Source organism: Pinus tabuliformis, chromosome 6, assembly GCF_031772625.1.
Source record: "Pinus tabuliformis cultivar Carrire ecotype Pingquan chromosome 6, CPIR1, whole genome shotgun sequence".
Lineage (NCBI taxonomy): Eukaryota > Viridiplantae > Streptophyta > Pinopsida > Pinales > Pinaceae > Pinus > Pinus tabuliformis.
The window spans coordinates 1,744,116,373-1,744,131,106 of NC_142292.1; positions in this window are offsets into that span (position 1 = coordinate 1,744,116,373).

The following is a 14,734-nucleotide window of genomic DNA, read 5'->3' on the forward strand; positions in this document are numbered from 1 at the left end:
AAGAGCAAAGAGCACACTGTAAATGCACTTTTCCTAAATCAAGCCAAGCAGACTATCAATATGCAAATGCACATATGCATGTATTTGTTTTCACTTTCTTAATATTGATGCCTAAAAAGAAAGTTGATGTACAAATCTGAATTTTCTTTCAAGTGACAAACACAAACAAGCTTCTTTTCGAAATCAAAAGGTAGAGAAGATTACGACACTTTATGATTTTGAAATAAATACTCGTTTCGACACTAGAAAGTCACAAATTCAAACCAAAGGAAAAATTAAAATCATAATCGACTGTCAACAGCAAATAAACTTTCTCCTAAGATCAAAATCGACACTTACGACAGATCTAAATCAAAGGACGACATTATGACTATTCTACTTTTTCAATGGAAAACTGTAAATGATGTAACAAACACACAAAGAACATCTACAGTCATTTTGTACAAAGGAGGTGGAATTAAGGCAAAGAAAAGGGGTTTTTAAACAGAAACATACTGATCACAGGCTGCAAAAATCAGAGACAAAACTGAAAAAATGAAGCAAAGAACCTCAGCTGCACAGGGCTAGGCTGATCAACACACCTGTTACACAGAGAAACTGGATTGCAGCACAGGTAGCCCTCTCGGGAACTGAGTTGAAATGTGAAATCTCTTCACAGAACCTGCGCTGGGGCAGAAATGAGAATTCTATCCGGGTTCTGGGTCACAGTTTGCAGTTTAATCTATGGTTTTTTGGTCGAGTAAAAGCAATCAGTAATGCACAATCAGAGGGTGGATTTAAAGGAGGTCTAAGAGCTATCACAAAGGGTAATCAGATCATTTGTGAATCAGCTGTTCAAATCATAAACAAATCCAGTGAATGGATTGAAGTAGCAGATGTCTACTTTGCATTTGATAATGGCAAATGCAGTTCGATTGCTACTTCTGTGTTTATGAAACAAACAACAAGAGAAACACAAACAAACTAACTAGACATGATCCCCAGTGGAGTCGCCATTTTGTTAACGGGAAAAGTGTCTACTCAGAATGCCCCTATCCCACTAAGGCGTGACAGTACCTTAGAAACAAACAGAGAAAACTATTTTCGTATTCTTCTTTATGAACTATAAACGAAGAGGAATAGGATGAACCAACCTGTGTCTTGCGCTAGTCCTTTGATCCAATCTCTCTCCTCTTTGACAGCTTCCAGCTACCTGCTCCCTTACTTGCCCAGCTTCACCAAGTTCCTGCAAGATCACAGAAGAAGAAAACTACGCAAAGACATGGATTTATATTCATAAATAGCTTAGGATCAGATTTAAGCTAAACATGCAAATATAACAAACATCATTGATACACAAGCATGTAGGAGAAACTCAAATAGTTTTATTAATATAACAATAAGGTCCAGGAGGAGTTACAACCGATGATTCCTGATCCAACATCAACCCCCTAGCAAAGGAATCCCCTCTTCACCTCCAACAAAGCATAAATCACCCAATACTCTGATCTCTATCTCAAAACCAACAACAATTCTCTGCAATGTACAAAATTCCAGCCTCTGGATCTCTGGGATGAGGGATCCATATATAGATGTATGCAAAGAGGATGAGTCAACTTATGATTTGACTAGTGGCTTCTCTCTGTCAGTTCTTGCTTCCACTTGGAGACTGAGAGCCTCTTACTCATCCTTGGTCGAACTCAGTGAGGCAAGTGTCATTGGGGAAGATTCTGGAAGCTTCCATTGTCTGTCCACCTCGCGGAATGACACTGCCATTTGTCATTTCCCACTCAGCGCACCCTTGTAGTGCATTTAGGTGCGTTGCAACGCACCTAGCTAGTGTACTTGGGTGCTATGCAATGCAGCTAGCTAGTGGAGCAGCTAAAATGATCCTGATTTGACTGATTCTGAGCAGTTTCTAGTGGAGAACTTCTGGGAGAAGCTGTAATTTGTTGACCTTATTCCTTTAGGGGCCGAAACAACACTTTTAGGGACTTAGGATCCCTTGGTTTATGGACATTTCATGCTTAGAGCTGTAAGGCACAAAAATGTCTATAACACATGTCCTCTTCTTCATGCTCATTTTCATGCCATGTAACAACCATTTTTGCTCCGATGAATCTTTGAAAAACAAACAAGAGAAGAATCAGGGTCCTGATTTGGAAAAAAACAAGCAAAATTTCCATTAAAAATCAATGCAAAAGTTTTCCTCCTTGCGCCCATTGCACCCTATATGTGTACACAGGCGATGCATACATTCTGGCCAATGGCTAGCTTAAGATGCATCACACCTTTTGATATACACTAAGTGTGATCGGGGCAGAACAAAATGTTTAAACCCCAGGCACCCAGAAAAGCAGGAAAACATGCTCAGAATCCAAAAAGGAAAGAATGCAATTGAAGAGCTCAGGTTTAGCTCCTACCTAGTCCAGACGACGCCGAAAATCGTCCACAGAATCTCTCAGAATTAGCAAGTGAAAATCAAAGGGGAAAACACCTCCAGAGCTTCAACAGTCACAACTCCAAATGAAATGGTAAAATGAGAGGTAAAAAACTATTTTTAAGTTACCTTTCACGTAATGTAAGTAGGGAATTTTTTTTTTTTTTCATTTTTCAAGCATATGTCCTCATTTCTAATCAGTTTGATGGAGAAATTGAATAGGTAGTATGACCGTCAAAAGAACATAGTGTTAACGGTGAATCTAATATCAATGACCATTATCACGAGCAGTTTTACACGAAGTTCAAGCTCGTTAAAAATTAAACCTAGCAATGAGCATATGTTCCACCAGAGTTTAAGCTCATCAAAAAATGAACCCATCTCTGGTAAATAACCATGGTGAATGCATTATCATCAGCTTTTGAGCCTTGGTCGTGTTCTTACCATCACCTCCACTCTGTTGTTGCCGATCATTCGCCTCCATTTGATTGTTTACCCCTTTTGAGGAATAGTTGTGACAAGTGATCCTATTAGCCACCTTTTTACACTGCTGTGATTGAAAAGTTCCAAACCTTACCTGGAACCAGCTGCTATCTGAAAACATCACTCGTTCCTCATAAAACGAGTCTCCTTTAAGTTCTTTTCATCTAACTCGTAAAATATGAAAAGATTGCCGAGTGATTGGCCTCTCCAGCTCGTTAAAGTGATTGGAAGTGCTATCCCTCCTCTAGATTTTAATCTTTTTGGACCGAGGTATTATTACACAAAGATATTGAGCATCTATCTTGTTCGGCTCATTAAAACTATCGAAAAGTCATCCCTTTCACATTGTTTTATACTTTTTCACACTTAAGGGATTATATTACGAAGAAGGAATATTGGATTCTTCTTCCCATCTCTTTTCAGACTCTCTAAAATTGAAAAGGACTGAGTTATCCTTGTCGTTAAACTCATTAAAGCAATAGCGACAAACTTGTCCATTCAGACAAGAACGAGTTTCAGTGTCGCTAGGCTCGTTAAAACATGGCGACAGGCTTGCCTGAAGGGCAAATTATAGAACAAGCATATGTTATCCTCCTCAAGCTTGACAAAAATAAATAGGTACTGGTCAGAAAGGACTGGGGAAAATTGGGAAGGAAACTTAAAGAAACTTTATTGGTAGTAGGTCGCTCTTGAACATGACACTTTCACTCCATCACCATGATTGAGTCAGGTTGGGTTATCACGTTCACCAGTCATATCACCATTGGTCCACCGTACCATCAACTTTTGGGGTTAATGCTACAAATCCATTTCAGTGTCGCCGATATGTTCAAGAGAAGTCGCTAAGAGGATTCACCTACCCAACTTGTGTCTCATCCGCTACAATACCTTCATGCTTCATTCTTTCATGACCGCCACCCTAAACCTTGTATCATCATATCGTTTTCACCTCTACAAAATCATTTTCTCCATTCCATGTCATAGATGTGGGATCCATTAATGCCTTCCTATGATGGGTCACTTCTTGTTGACATTAGCTCATTATCCAAGAAGCCGACCTAAGGACAACCCTTCCAGTACTTTGAATCTTGCATGCCTCAATGGCAATTTTCTCACTTCAGTACCTTGAGGGTCATCATCATCATGGGTGATTCCTCTTATGCCTGTTAACAGTTTACATCATTGACTAGTAATCAAGCAATATCTTTCCATGTTCGACATCAGAACATCTTTTCACATGGATCGACTTGTACTTCGGGCAAAGATTGAACGAGTTTTGAAGATCCCGGATCTAATTTCATCCATCTGGGCTGCGATATAATCAGGAAAATAAAGACATCAAATGTACATCAATGCGGCATAGATAATCATCCAAACTAAGGGATGATGGCTCTACCAGAATCATCAGTCTACACACAGACGATTGTCTGTCCTATGTACATGAAAATGAATTTATCAAGCTAAACATGGAATGCCCGCCTCAACTAGATCATGAAAATATTATGAAGATAATGTATTGTATTGTATCTTATTACAGGTCACTTTCCAGTGTGAAAAACCTCGGATCCTCATTATAAAGCATTTCACCGGACATCAAAATATTTACAACCTCATGCTTTAGGGGGCAACTGTTATAGACATATTTGGGAACTACAACCCCAATAACATATGTCCATAAACCAAGGGCATCTAAGTCCCAAAAAGTGTTGTTTCATACCCTAAAGGAGCAAGGTCAGCTGATTACATCATCTCCCAGAAGTTTTCCATGAAAAACCACTTAGAACTGGTCAAAGCAAGACCATACAGACTGCCCAGTGCAAAGGGTGCGATGCATCTCACCTGCCACATGCAAAAAGTGTGATGCATACTGGAAATCCCTTTTGTAGGGTGTGATGAGAGAGCAAACAAATGGCACAAGCAATTTTCTAAGTGGAGAACCTGAGAATCTTCTAGAAGCTACTCATTTGACACTTGCCTCTCTGAGTTCGCCCAGGGATGAGTAAGAGATCTAAAATATCCAAGTGGAACCAAGAACTACCAGAGAGATGACATTAAATAAAATCCTAGAAGCTGACTCACCCCCTTGCAAATATCTATAAATGGATCCCTCATCCCAGAGATCCAGAGGTTGGAATTTGGTAATTTGCAAAGAGGGGCTGCTGGTTTCTCTTTGAAGACATTGTTTGGTGATCTTGCTTTGTGTGAGGTGAAGAGGAGTTTCAAGCTAGGAGGATGGTGCTGGGTCAGACAAGTGGTTGTAATCCTCTCTTCTATGACTTTTACTAATAAAGCTATTTGATTTTTCCTCCATATTCTTGTGTATCTCTGAATATTGTGTTGATATATGCATTTGTATGGTCAATATATATCTGATCCTATATCGCTTACAGTGAAAGATCTATATGCTTTGATGGTATTATGCTGCTATGAATCTATAGGTGCTCTTTGAAGCGGGACAAGTAAGGAAGCAGTGGCGAGATTCTGTCAAAGGGGAAATGAAACAAGCAAGGAGCCAAACGGAAGACTGAGGTTGGTACTCTCTACTTCTTTCTCATCTCTCTCTCGTAAAGGAAAAACAAGTGACTCTAATCTGTTTGTTTCTAAGATAGCTACCCATCTTAGTGGGACTAGCAGCTCTGAATAGACACTAGATTTCCTGATAACAAGAATCCTATAATGAATTCCATGGAAATGACCTCCCATTTCCATTCTAGAATCAAAATCAATTGTAATAGACCAACTGGGTGCTTACACTTAGCTTTCACCTATTGATAGTCCAAGCATCTAGAAACAAACTCAGCCACTTCGTTCTTCAAATTCATTCAATAGTATAACTTCTTGATTGTTGTCAATGTCTTATGATATCCTAGGTGACATGAATATGGATTGACATGAAACTCCCTCAAGATAAGTGTCGTTAGCTCACTGCCATCTGACACATAAATATGTTCCTGAATCTGACCAAGTCATTCATCGCGTGGTGACCTCAAATTCAAACTCACTAAGGGTAGTCAAGCATCTAGTTTGTGTCGCATTCATATTAGGTTTGTTAAACAAGTACCTTAGTCCACATGATCACTCATCAGAAAAAACCTCTTGTGAAGGATATAATGTCTCCACATCTCCAAGGCTTGAATGATAACTTCCAACAAAAGATGATGAGTCAAATAGTTTTTCTCATGCTCATTTTTTCTTCCTTGACTCATAACATACCACTTGTCCTTCCTGCAATAGGACTCCACAAAGTCCTTTCTTATAAGCATTTCTATAGACTAAAAACTGCTTATTAGGATTTATAATCTTCAAAACTAAAGCATTTGTAAGAAAATTCTTCAATTTCTCAAAGATAGCCTACACACTCCCTAATCCATTCAAACTTCTTCCATTTTCTCTGTAAAGATGTAATAGCATAGGAAATTCATGGGAAGTTCCTAATGAACCTCTTATAATAACCTGCTAGTCCTGTGAATGATCTGACCTCATCCACATTCATAGGAGCTGTCCACTCCATGATACCTTTAATACTTTCTAGGTCCACTTGTATACCTTCCCTGGAAAAAACATGCCCCATGTAATGAATCTAATATTGAAATAAACTACACTTGTTAATCTTGACATACAAGTGATGTTCTCTCAACAATCTCAACATTGTTGCTAGTTGCTCAGCATGCTCCTCCTCATTCTTTAAGTATATCCATATATCATCAATGAACACTATCAAAAATGTTTCCAGATAACGATGCAACACATTGTTCATCAAGCACATAAATGTTTTTGGAGTATTATTAAGACCAAAAGGAACCACCACAAACTCATATTGACCATACCTAGTATGGAATGCAGTCGTGTAGATATCTTCATATTTAGTGTGCACTTGATGATATCTTGATCTTAGATAAATCTCTCAGAACACTACTACTCCCTTCAACTGATCAAACAAGTCATCAATTTGTGGCAATGGTGTTATAGACATTTTTGGGCCCTACAACCCCAAGCATGAAATGTCCATAAACCAAGGGCTCATAAGTCCCTAAAAGTGTTGTTCTAACCCCTAAAGGAACAAGGTCAACAGATTACAGCTTCTCCCAGAAGTTCTCCATGAAAAACTGCTCAGAATTTGTCAAAACAGGATCATTTCAGCTGCTCCACTGGCTAAGTGCGTTGCATCTCACCTAAATACACTGTGTGGGTGCGTTGCATTTCAAAAATCCCTTCTGTGGGGTGCGATGGCGAGAAATGACGAATGGCAGTGTCATTCCGCGAGGTGGAGAGGCAATGGAAGCTTCCAGAAACTTCTCTTGTGACACTTGCCTCACTGAATTCGACCAAGGATGAGTAAGAGACCATCAGTCTCCAAGTGGAAGCAAGAACTATCAGAGGGAAGACACTAATCAAATCACAAGATGACTCATCCCCCTTATAGATATCTATATATGGATCCCTCATCCCAGAGATCCAGAGGCTGGAATTTTGCATATTGTAAGGAATTGTTGTTGGTTTCTTGAGACAAACATCAGATTGTTGGGTGATCTAAGCTTTGTTTGAGGTGAAGAGGGGCTTCTTCGTTGGGAGTTTGATGCTGGGTCAGAACAACTGGTTGTAACTCCTCTTGGTTCTTTTCTTGTTTATCAATAAAAGCTATTCAAGTTTTCCTCCATGCTTTTGTGTCATTGATGCTTGCTACATTTTTATGGTCAATTTACATCTGATCCTAGATTGTTTATGATTGTAGATCCATGTCTTTGTATAATGCTATGCTTCTGTGATCTTGCAGGTACTTTGTGAAGCTGGGCGTGCAAGGGAGCGGGTAGCTGAAGACTATCAAAGAAGAGAGGAATCAAATCAGGAGATTAGCGCAAGACAGAGGTTGGTCTTTCTATTCCTCTCTATCTATAATTCATAAAGGAAAAACGAAAGTAGTTTTTCTCTGTTTGTTTCTAAGGCAGCTATCACACCTTAGTGGGATAGAGCAGTTATATATAGACACTTTTCCCTGTAACAAAACGGCGACCATAATGGGGAGATAATTAGTTTGTTTGTTTATCATTCTTTGTTGTTTGTTTCATAAACTTACAAGTAGCATTCGAACTGCATTTGTCATAACAAATGCAAAGTAGATAACTGCTATTTCAATCCATCTACTGGATCTGTTTATGAGTTAAACAACTGATTCACAAACTATCTGATTAACCTTGTGATAGCTCTTAGATCCTCCTTAGATCTACCCCTGATTGTTACATTACTGATTGCTTTTTGCTCGGCCAAAACCCAAGAATTGAACTGCAAACTGTGACCCGGAATCCAAACAGAGTCTCATTTCTGGCCCAGCGCAGGTACTGTTCAGAGAATCTGAACTTCAGCGCACTTCCCGAGTGGAGCTGCGTTGCATTTCAAATTCTCTATGTTACAGGTGCGCTGATCAGACTAGCTCTGTGCAGTTTTGGCTTCTGTGATTCACTCTTTCCAGTTCTATTCCTGAATTTTGCTGCCTGTGATTAGTATATGTCTGTTTGAAACCCCTTTTCCTTGCTGTTATTCCGCCTCCTTTGTACAAAATAACTATAGATGTTTTTGTGTGTTTGTTGAGTCATTTACAGTTCTCCTTTACAAAAGTAGCATAATCGTACTGTCGTCCTTTGATTTGAAACTGTCGCAAGTGTCGATTTCAATAGTAGGAAAGAGTTTTATTGCTGTTGATGGTCGATTATCCTGTTACTATTGCTCTTGGTCTGAATTTGTAATTTTCTAGTGTCAAAAACAAGTATTCATTTAAAAATCGTAAGGTGTTGTATTCGTCTCCATTTTTTATTTCGAAAAGAAACTTGTCGATATTTGTCGCTTGAAAAGAAATTTAGATTTGTTCATAAACTTTCTTTTAGCATTCATATACTAAGAAAGTTGAAAACAAATACATGCATGTGCATTTGCATATAGACAGTCTGATTGGCTTGATTTAGGAAAGTGCATTTAGAGTGTGCTCTTTGCTCTTTGTGAAAAGATTCTGTCTTTCTTTTTCTTAGTAGCTAGGATTTTCATTGCACAAAGAAGATAACAAGTTTGTTTATCATCTTAGATTGCATTTTAGGAATTACATCTACATCTCATGGTGAACCTGAAAGGCAAACTTCATAAACAAGATCGACTTAAAATAGATTCAATGAATCTAACAACGCTTTGGAACTTAACACACAACATTTAGAAGTCTAGGCTAGAGACGTATTCTGGCGTCGTAAAGCTTGGTAACTGTTGTTCTCACTGATGGTTGGGTGATTCCTCCACTTTGAGACGATAAGTGCCAGTACGGACTTGTGCTCCCACGTACCGTCGAGTATATTTTGGGAGACCCCAATAGGCTTAATCCTTTATCCATAGGAAGTCGTGTCTGCCGCCCTATCGATCGCAATGCACTGAACACAGCATTCGGGAAGATTGACTGCCGTACCGTAAAAAGTATTCTGCAATTTTTCGATTGGTTTGGTAATCCCTCTACCTAGATTTCTTGAGCAGTCCCTTTCGTTCCTTTTCAGACTCCTTAACGGAAAAGGTCCATCTGAGAACTTGTCACTTCAGGCTCATTAAAAATCAAAGGCGACTAAAGTCATCTTTTGTTTTTTCTCGACTCTTAAAAATTGAAAAAGCAAGTTGTGTCAAAGTGTCTAAAATTTATTTTAAACGGAATATTCATTACCCTTTCCTACGTTGATCTTGGGTTGAGAAAATGGAATCCACCAACCAAGGAATTCCCCTTGGAGGAAATCCTAGTCCCTTCTCCTCTTGGGGAGATGTTGGTGCACCCCATATGGCCACATTGTCGCTTCCAGGACTGACAATTGGTTTGCCTGTATGGCTCTTCTCAACCTCTGTCGTTCAGAACACCACAATTCCTGAACAATCGAGCCAACAACTAGACGAGTCCAGAGTTACCCACCAACCTTCTACTTCCTCTAATTCTTCCTCTCCTCCTTCCTCTTTGCTTGATGGGGCTGGTAAAGCCAAAAGTCAAGTACCCGAGAAGAAGAAGGAAAAGAAGAAGAAAGAGAAGAAGAAGAAGGAGCCAAAAGCAAATGGGGGCAAACGAGTGTCGTCTAGCGAAAATCCACACATTGCACCGACCAGGCCTAAATCGCCATGTGTCATTTGCAAAGGAGACCACTATCACAGAGATTGTCCTTGCATCCCTCGGATCTTAAGGGACTGGTCTCCTCGTTTGCACAACCCGGTGTCGTCAACCTCTGATGATCATGTTGAAAACACACCGTCAACTAGTGAAAGTGAAGCCCCAGGACAAAAAGGAAAATATAGATTTCCTTGTAAACTATGTGAAGGCGATCATGCCATCCACCGTTGTCCCTTCTTAGATGAGGCTAAAAGAGTTTTGGATGATCGTCCGGTTTCACCGTTACGACTTCCTCCTGGATATAAAAAACTCTTGCCGAGTCTGTCACTAGTTGAAAATCCGGCTGGCCCGCTCAGGTGGTCGGCTGAAGCATCTATCATTGATGACAAACCATCTGAACCCATACCAGACGAAATTCAAAAGGTCGAGGTGGAAGTTGACCCAGTCTTGCCTTTAGACACCGTCCAAATTCTTTTCATAAGCACAGACTCCAACGAACATGGGGGCAATTTACCCGTTCCTTTACCGCAGGAAGGAAGTTCGTCAGAGTTGTACCCGGCCGTCTATTCGGTCCCACCTCCAAGCAACCTAGTTGTCTCCTTCGATTGGAATCAACTAGGCAGACACTGTTTACCAGCTAGTATACCATTCTGAATCATTGTTCAAATATATAGAATGGTTATGGCCAGTACCATTATAGATGAAGGGGCTTCTATGAGTATCCTTTCCTCAACTGCTTGGAAAGCGCTTGGTTTGCCATCGCTTTTGCCTGAGATGAGAAATCTAACAGGCTTTGATAAAGGAACCAGTCGACCATTAGGGATCCTTCCCAATGTGCCCATAACATTGAGAGGGAAAACTGTTCACATGAACGTGATGGTAGTTCAAGGACCCCTGGATTACAATCTACTCCTTGGACGAGACTATATTTATTGCATGAGAGCCATTGTCTCATCACTCTTTAGAGTGATGTGTTTTCCACACGAAGGAAGAGTGGTCAAGCTCATAGACCAGCTTTCATTTCCCGGATCACGCATAGCAAATAGTCATATACCATCCCTGAATGGTCTTTTCACACAAGAAATGTCTCAATTCCCAGTCCGTCCACCCGATGAGAGCAAGTGATTCGGGGGACATGACTGAAACCCAGGGGGCATGCACCCTGGTCTGCTTCAATAGGAAAACTTCGGGTATAGGGTAGGTTTCCGTGAGAAAATATGACTAGTCTGTACCCTCGTTCGTGATTGGAAGAGGGGGTTATTCTAGAACAAGATTCTCTTGTCAAAGTTACGTGAGTGGAGTAACCTCCTTCACTCACCTTTGTCTATTTCGGTAGACATCGCCGAAGAAGTGTTTTGTTTGCGCTGTGAATAGAACAATCTTTGGGTAACCTGTAAGAGGTAGGCCTCCCTCGGTAAAACAAATGTTTTAACAGACTGAAGAAGAGGTAACCTTGAAACTCTGTTTTATACCTGGGGGCATGCAAACCTTTTGGCGTGCAAGCAAAGAGCGACTATTTATTTTTTAAATTTGTAGGTCCTCTAACCCTTTAAACTCGTAGGATTGGTCGTTTCCTAACTTGCATAAAGAAAGGATGTGGGGCAAAACTCTAAAAATTTCCGTTTTTATATGAGACATTCTTATCACACGACTGGATTAATCGAGCAGTGTTACCGCAAGGTTCAAGCTCGTTAAAAAATAAACTCGCATCGAGCAGTTTTAGCACATAGTTCAAGCTCATTAGAAAATAAACATAAGCCATGAGCAAATGTTTCCCCCCGCGTTTAAGCTCGTTAAAAAATGAACTATTCCCCTGGTAAATAACCATCGTGAATGTAGTACTTCAGCCATTAAAGCCTTGGTCGTGTTTGCACCGTCACCTCCACTTTTGCATTGGTTGATCATTCACCCCCATTTGATTGTTTACCCATTTTGAGGAACAGCTGCGAAGAGTGATTTCACTATCCATCCTTGTAACACTGCCGTGATTGGAAAATTCCAAACCTTACCTGGAATCAGCTGCTATCCATTTTATCACTCGTTCCTCAAAAGACAAGTCTCCTTTAAGCTCTTTTCAACTGACTCGTAAAATATGAAAAGATTGCCGAGCTATTGGCCTCTCCAGCTCGTTAAAGGGACAGGAAGTGCTATCCCTCCTCTAAATTTTAATCTTTTTGGACCTGAGGGATTATTACACAAAACGATCGAGCGCTTGTTTTGTTCGGCTCGTTAAAAGTATCGAAAATTCATCCCTTTTGTATTGTTTTATACTTTTTCGGACTTAAGGGATTAGATGACGAAAAAGGAATTTTGGAGTTACCTTTACGTTCCTTTTCAGACTCTCTAAAATTGAAAAGTACCAAGTTATCTTTGTCGTTAAACTCGTTAAAATTTTAATAGCGACAAACTTGTCTATAGACGAGAACGAGTTTCACTATCGCTAGGCTCGTTAAAACATAGTGATGGGTTTGCCCGAAGGGCAAATTATAGAACAGGCATATGTTATCCTCCTCAAGCTTGACAAAAATAAAGAGGTACTGGTCAGCAATGACTGGGGAAAATTGGGAAGAAAACTTGAAGAAACTTTGTTGGTAGCAAGTCGCTCTTGAACATGACACTTCCACTCCATGTCCGAGTCGGGTTGGGTTGTTTCATTCACCGGTCACATCACCATAGTCACATCATACCATCCACATTTGGGGTTAATGCTACCAATCCATCACATCAGTGTCACTGATATGTTCAAGAGAAGTCATTCAGAGAGTTTACCTGTGTCTCACCCGCTACCATACATTTATACTCCATTCTTTCATGACCGCCACCCTGAACCTTATATCACCAGATCGTTTTCACCTCCATTAAAATCATTTGCTCCATTTCATGTCATTGATGTGGGATTCATTAAGGCCCTCCTATGACGGATCACTTCTTGTCGACATCAGCTCATTATCCAAGAAGTTGATCTAGGAACACCCCATTCAGTACTTTGAAGCTTGCACGCCTTAATGGCAAGTTTCTCACTTCCGGCGACAGGTTTACATCAATGGCCTTCAACCGAAAGATTTTCCGTGGTGTTCGACGCCAAGTCCTTTATTCACACCACGTGAATTGTACTGCAGTACCTTGAGGGTCATTATCATTATCGGTGATCCCTCTCGCGCTTGTTAACAGTTTACATCATTGACTGGTAATCAAGCGACGTCTTTCCATGTTTGACTTCAGAACATTTCTCACATGGATCGACTTGTACTTCGAGTGAAGATCGAACGAGATTGAAGACCCCGGATCTAGTTTCATCCATCCGGGCTGTGATATATATTCAGGGAAATAAAGAAATTAAATGTACATCATTACTGCACAGATAATCATCCAATCAAAAGGATGATGGCTCTATCAGAATCATCAGTCTACACTCAGACGATTGTCTGTCCTATGTACATGAAATTGAATTTATAAAGCTGAGCATGGGAATGCCCGCCTCAGCTAGATCATGAAAATATTATGAAGATAATGTATTGTATTTTATCTTATTACAGGTCTCCTCCCAGCATTGAAAGAACTTCGGATCCTCATAATAAAGCATTTCACCCAACATCAAAAGATTAACGACCTCGTGCTTTAGGGGGCAACTGTTATAGACATTTTTCGGCCCTACAACCCCAAGCATGAAATGTCCATAAACCAGGGGCTCCTAAGTCCCTAAAAGTGTTGTTCTAGCCCTAAAGGAACAAGGTCAACAGATTACAGCTTCTCCCAGAAGTTCTCCATGAAAAACTGCTCAAAATTTGTCAAAACAGGATATTTTAGCTGCTCCACTGGCTAAGTGCGTTGCATCTCACCTAAATACACTGTGTGGGTGCATTGGATTTCAAAAATCCCTTCTGTGGTGTGCGATGGGCGAGAAATGACAAATGGCAGTGTCATTCCGCAAGGTGGAGAGGCAATGGAAGCTTCCAGAAACTTCTCCTGTGACACTTGCCTCACTGAATTCGACCAAGGATGAGTAAGAGACCATCAGTATCCAAGTGGAAGCAAGAACTATCAGAGGGAAGACACTAATCAAATCACAAGTTGACTCATCCCCCTTACAGATATCTATATATGGATCCCTCATCCCAGAGATCCAGAGGCTGGAATTTTGCATATTGTAAGGAATTGTTGTTGGTTTCTTGAGACAAACATCAGATTGTTGGGTGATCTAAGCTTTGTTTGAGGTGAAGAGGGGCTTCTTCACTGGGAGGTTAATGCTGGGTCAGAACAACTGGTTGTAACTCCTATTGGCTCTTTTCTTGTTTATCAATAAAAGCTATTCAAGTTTTCCTCCATGCTTTTGTGTCATTGATGCTTGCTACATTTGTATGGTCAATTTACATCTGATCCTAGATTGTTTATGATTATAGATCCATGTCTTTGTATAGTGCTATGCTTCTGTGATCTTACAGGTACTTTGTGAAGCTGGGCGTGCAAGGGAGCAGGTAGCTGAAGACTATCAAAGAAGACAGGAATCAAATCAGGAGATTAGCGCAAGACAGAGGTTGGTCTTTCTGTTCCTCTCTATCTATAATTCATAAAGGAAAAACGAAAGTAGTTTTTCTCTGTTTGTTTCTAAGGCAGCTGTCACACCTTAGTGGGATAGAGCAGTTCTATATAGACACTTTTCCCTGTAACAAATGGATACATGTTCTTGATAGTTACCTTGTCCAGTTGCATGTAAT